The sequence below is a fragment of the Loxodonta africana genome, chromosome 9, assembly GCF_030014295.1.
Source record: "Loxodonta africana isolate mLoxAfr1 chromosome 9, mLoxAfr1.hap2, whole genome shotgun sequence".
Classification (NCBI taxonomy): Eukaryota; Metazoa; Chordata; class Mammalia; order Proboscidea; family Elephantidae; genus Loxodonta; species Loxodonta africana.
Window position 1 is genome coordinate 117,345,250 of NC_087350.1, and position 5,920 is coordinate 117,351,169.

Here is a 5,920-nt window from a genome sequence, read left to right on the forward strand (position 1 = left end):
AACCTCTACCACTGAAAAGTTTTTAATAAATGCATTAATCCTCTTTCATGTCTAATTAAGTACAGTAGAGTGAGCACAGCTAAGTTCTTTCTTGTACTGTCTGGACGTCTCCTAGTTACTTAGGGTCATCTGTGTGAACATCGGTTCTGTTTCTGTGGAAATAGATGCCTGGAAGGTTAATTGATTCCAAGAAAGGCCCTGCAAATTGTTTTTAAATCCTTAATACAAGTTCTTAAAAGTTTACCCCCTTGTCTAAGAGGAGAAATTCCAGTTAATTGAAAAATACGTTGCTATTGAGTTGATTGCGACTCATGGTGACCCCATGTGTGTCAGAGTAGAACTGTGCTCCACGGGGTTGTCAAGGACTGATTTTGAGCAGTAGATCACCAGGCCTTTCTTCCGAGGTGCCTCTGGGTGGACTTGAAGCTCTGACCTTTTTGTGAGCAGCTGAGCACGTGAACGATTTGCGCCACCCAGGGACATGAGTTCATTGAAGGTCCTGGTTAAAACCAAAGTTGAATGCTTATAATTCCACACTCTCAACACTTATTCTTATCCACATAAAACTACAGTTAAAAAAATTTACTCAGGCTATTCAACTGGACTGCATTCCGTTAACCATGAAAGGGTTAAATGAAAACAAAATCTTTTGCATTTACTTGTATGGAAAAGGGCAAATATTGTATGAGACCACTACTGTAAAAACTCTTGAAAAGGTTTACGTACAAAAAGAAACAATCTTTGATGGTTACAAGGGAGTGGAAGGGTGGGAATAGAGAAACACTTAGGAGACAATAGATAAGCGGGAACTTTGGTGAAGGGTAAGACAGTACACAATACTGAGGGAGCCAGCACAACTTGTCCAAGGGGAGGTTGTGGAAGCTGCATAGACACAACCAACTCCCTGAGGGACTGAATTGCTGGGCTGAGGGATGTGGGGACCATGGTCTCAGGGAACATCTAGCTCAATTGACATAACAGAGTTTATAAAGAAAATGTCCTACATTCTACTTTGATGAGTAGCATCTGGGGTCTTAAAAGCCTGTGAGCGGCCGTCTAGGATACTCCCCTGGTCTAACCCCTTTGGGAGCAAGGAAGAATGAAGAAAACTAAAGACACAAGGGAAAGATTAGTCCAGAGGACTAATGGACCACATTTACCGTGGCCTCCACGAGACTGAGTCCAGTACAATTAGATGGTGCCCAGCTACCACCACTGACTGCTCTGACAGGGGTCATGATAGAGGGTCCCAGACGGAGCTAAGAAAAATGTAGAACAAAATTCTAACTCAGAAAGAGCAGACTTGCTGGCCTGACAGGGACTGGAGAAACCCTGAGAGTATGGCCCCTAGACACCCTTTCAGCTTAGTAATGAGGTCACCCCTGAGGTTCGCCGTCCAGCCAAAGGTTGAAAAGGCCCATGGAACAAAACAAGACTAAAAGGGTGCACCAGCCCTGGGGCAGGGACTGGAAGGCAGGAGGGAACAGGAAAGCTGGTAATAGGGGACCCAGGATTGAGAAGGGCGAGTGTTGACACGTTGTGGAGTTGTTAACCAATGTCATACAACAATGTATGTAGTAATTGTTTGATGAAAAACTAGTTTGTTCCGTAAACCTTCATCTAAAGTAGAATAAAAAGAAAATAAATAAATATATTTACTTGTATGGGAAAATATAGCACCCCCCCCAAGGTAATTGCTGTTGTGTGAACCCCCCTAAGGTAATTGCTGTTGTGTGAAATGGCAAGATGCTGTCATTTTTCACAGCTGAAGCCAATGCTGAGTGAGGTTTCTGTGTTGATCCGAATTTCGCAAGACCATGTGAGTCATGTGAGACAAGATGGCTGGTTCACTGGCAGCGTAGGTGAGAGAACTGGGCACTGAAGCCACCTGTTTTGTTACCTCACCACAGGGAAAAGGGACCCTTTCCTTATGAGGAGCACTCTCTACTTGATATACCCTAAGGCGTGTACAAATCTTTCAGGGGCTTCATGTGGAGTTAGACCATAGACTCTGACAATCAAGAGCCCTCACTTACAGAGAAAATTCAAACCAGTTACGGTCAAGTCGGCCCCCAACTCGTGGTGGCCCCATGTGTCACAGAGTAGAACTGTACTTCATAGGGTTTTCAAGGCTGTGACCTTTCAGAAGCAGATTGCCAGGCCTTTCTTCTGAGGTGCTTCTAGGTGGGTTCAAACTTCCAAGCTTTTGGTTAGTAGTTGAGTGTTTAACCATCGGTGCCACCGAGGGACTCTGCCTGTACGAGAGTGTTTCTCAGGGAAATGGCAACTGCCAACATACAGAGGAGGATCTGTGAGGACCACTATTTCTAAATCAATTATCTTCAAGCCAGTCAGTGTGTGTATATATATATATATATATATATATATATATATATATATCACCCCAAAATGTAAATCCATTGCCGTTGAGTTGATTCCAACCCATAGCTACCCTACAGGACAGAGTAGAGCTGCCCCATAGAGTTTCCAAAGAGTGCCTAGTGGATCCAAACTGCCAACCTTTTAGTTAGCAGCTGTAGCACTTAACCACTACACCACCAGGGTTTCCTACATATGTGTGAATATACACATATACATGTATATATATTCCCCCACATGTCTGTCAGTTTGTCACATACTGTGGGGACTTCAGTGTTGCTGTGATGCTGGAAGCTATACCACTGGTATTCAAATACCAGCAGGCTTGCCCATGGCGGACAGGTTTCAGGCGAGCTTCCAGACTAAGACAGACAAGGAAGAAGGACCTGGCAGTCTACTTCTGAAAAGCATTAGCCAATGAAAACCTTATGAATAGCAGCGGAACATTGTCTGACATAGTGCGGGAAGATGAGCCCCCCAGGTTGAAAGGTGCTCAAAAGATGACTGGGGAAGAGCTGCCTCCTCAAAGTAGAGTCAACCTTAATGATGTGGATGAAGTAAAGCTTTCGGGACCTTCATTTGCTGATGTGGCACAACTCAAAATGAGAAGAAACAGCTGCAAACATCCATTAATAATAGGAAGGTGGAATGTATGCGGTATGAATCTCGGAAAATTGAAAATCATCAAAAATGAAATGGAACGCATAAACATCAACATCCAAGGCATTAATGAGCTGAAATGGACTGGCGCTGGCCATTTTCAATCAGATGATCATATGGTCTATGCCAAGAATGACATTTAAAGAGGAATGGGATTGCATTCATTGTCAAAAAGAACATTTCAAGACCTCTCCTGAAGTACAACACTGTCAGTAATACAATAATATCCACATGCCTACAAGGAAGACCAGTTAATATGACTATTATTCAAATTTACATACCAACCACTAAGGCCAAAGATGAAGAAATTAAAGATTTTTTCCAACTTCTGCAGTCTGAAATTGATTGAACATGCGATCAGGGTGCACTGTAATTACTGGTGATTGGAATGTGAAAGTTGGAAACAAAGGAGGATCGGTAGTTGGAAAATATGTCCTTGGTAATAGAAAAAACTCCAGACACTACATGATAGAATTTTGCAAGACCAAAAACTTCTTCATTGCAGATACTTTTTTTTTTCAACAACATAAATAGCGACCATACAGGTGGACCTTGCCAGATGGACTACAGAGGAATCAAATCAACTACATCTGTGGAAAGAGATGATGGAAAAGCTCAATATCATTAGTCAGAACAAGTCCACGGACCAACTGCAGATCAGACCATCAATTGCTCATATGAAAGTTCATGTCGAAGCTGAAGAAAATTAGAACAAGTCCATGAGAGCCCAAACATGACCTTGAGTATATCCCACCTGAATTTCGGGTTCTCGAGAACAGATTTGACACTAATGACCAAAGAAGCAGAGGAGTTGCGAAATAACATCAAGGACATCATACATGAAGAAAGTAAGAGGTCATTAAAAAGGCAGGAAAGAAAGAAAAGACCAAAATGGATGTTAGAAGAGACTCTGAAACTTGCTCTTGAACATCAAGTAGCTAAAGCAAATGGAAGAGATGATGAAGTAAAAGAGCTGAACAGAAGATTTCAAAGGGCAGTTCAAGAAGACGAAGCAAAATATTATCATGACCTGGAGCATGCAAAGACCTGGAGTTAGAAAACCAAAAGGGAAGAACATGCTCGACATTTCTCAAGCTGAAAGAACTGAACAAAAAATTCAAGCCTCAAGTTGCAATACTGAAGGATTCTACAGGAAAAATATTAGCCAGCACAGGAAGCATCAAAAGAAGATGAAAGGAATACACACAGACACTATACCAAAAAGAATTGGTCTACATTCAACAATTTCAGGAGGTAGCATATGATCAAGAACTGATGGCACTGAAGGAAGAGGTCCAAGCTGCAGAGAGGGCACTGGCAATAAACAAGACTCCAGGAATTGACAGGATAACAACTAAGATGTTTCAACAAATGGATGCAGGGTGGAAGTGCTCACTTGTGTATGACAAGAAGTTTGGAAGCAGCCACCTGGCCAACTGACTGGAAGAGATCCATTTTTATGCCTATTCCAAAGAAAGGTGATCCAACAGAATGCAGAAATTATCGAACAATATCATTAATATCACACTCAAGTAATATTTTGCTGAAGATTATTCAAAAGCAGCTGCAGCAGTACATCAACAGGAACTGGCAAAAATTCAAGCCAGATTCAGAAGAGGACTTCAAACGAGGGATATCATTGCTAACATCAGATGGTTCTTGGCTAAAAGCAGAGAATGACAGAAAGATGTTTACCTGTGCTTTATTGACTGTGCAAAGGCATTCGACTGTGTGGATCATAACAAATTATGGATAACATTGCGAAGAATGAGAATTCCAGAACACTTAACTGTGCTTATGTGGAACCTGTACATAGACCAAAAGGCAGTCATTTGAACAGAGCTAGGGGATACTGTATGGTTTAAAATCAGGAAAGGTGTGCATCAGGGTTGTATCCTTTAATCATACTTAATCTGTATGCTGAGCAAATAATCTGAGAAGCTGAACTATATGAAGAATAGGGCATCAGGATTGGAGTAAGGCTCATAAGCAAACTGTGATATTCAGACAACACAACCCTGCTTGCTGAAAGTGAAGAGGACTTGAAGCACTTACTGATGAAAAGCCAAGACTACAACCTTCAGTATGGATTACACTTCAACACAAAGAAAACAAAAATCCTCACAACTGGACCAATAAGTGACATCATGATAAATGGAGAAAAAGCTGAAGTTATCAAGGATTTCATTTTACTTGGATCCACAATCAATGCCCATGGAAGCAGCAGTCAAGAAATCAAAAGACGTGTTGCATTAGGCAAATCAAAAGACCTCTTTAAAGTGTTAAAAAGCAAAGATGTCACCTTGAAGACTAAGGTGCACCTGACCCAAGGCAAGGTGTTTTCAAATGCCTCAAATGCATGTGAAAGCTGGACAATGAATAAGGAAGACTGAGAAAGAATTACTGACTTTGAATTGTGATATTGGCAAAGAATATTGAATATACCATGGACTGCCAAAAGAACAAACAAATCTGTCTTGGGAGAGTATAGCCAGGATGCTCCTTTGAAGCAAGGATGGCAAGACTAAGTTTCACATAGTTAGTACATGTTATTAGGAGGGATTAGTGCCCAGAGAAGGACATCAGGCTTAGTAAAGTAGAGGGTCAGCAAAAAAGAGGAAGACCCTCAATGAGATGGAAACCCTAATGGTGTAGTGGTTAAGTGCTATGGCTACTGATCAACGCGTAGCGACCGTATAGGACAGAATAGAACTGCCCATAGAGCTCCCAAGGAGTTGGAGTTGGAATCAACTTGATGGCATTGGGTTTGGTTTTTGGTTTTCTTAATGAGACGGATTGACGCTGTGGCTTCAACAATGGGCTCAAGCATAACAACAATTGTGAGGATGGTGCTGGACCAGGCAGTGTTTCATTTTGTTAT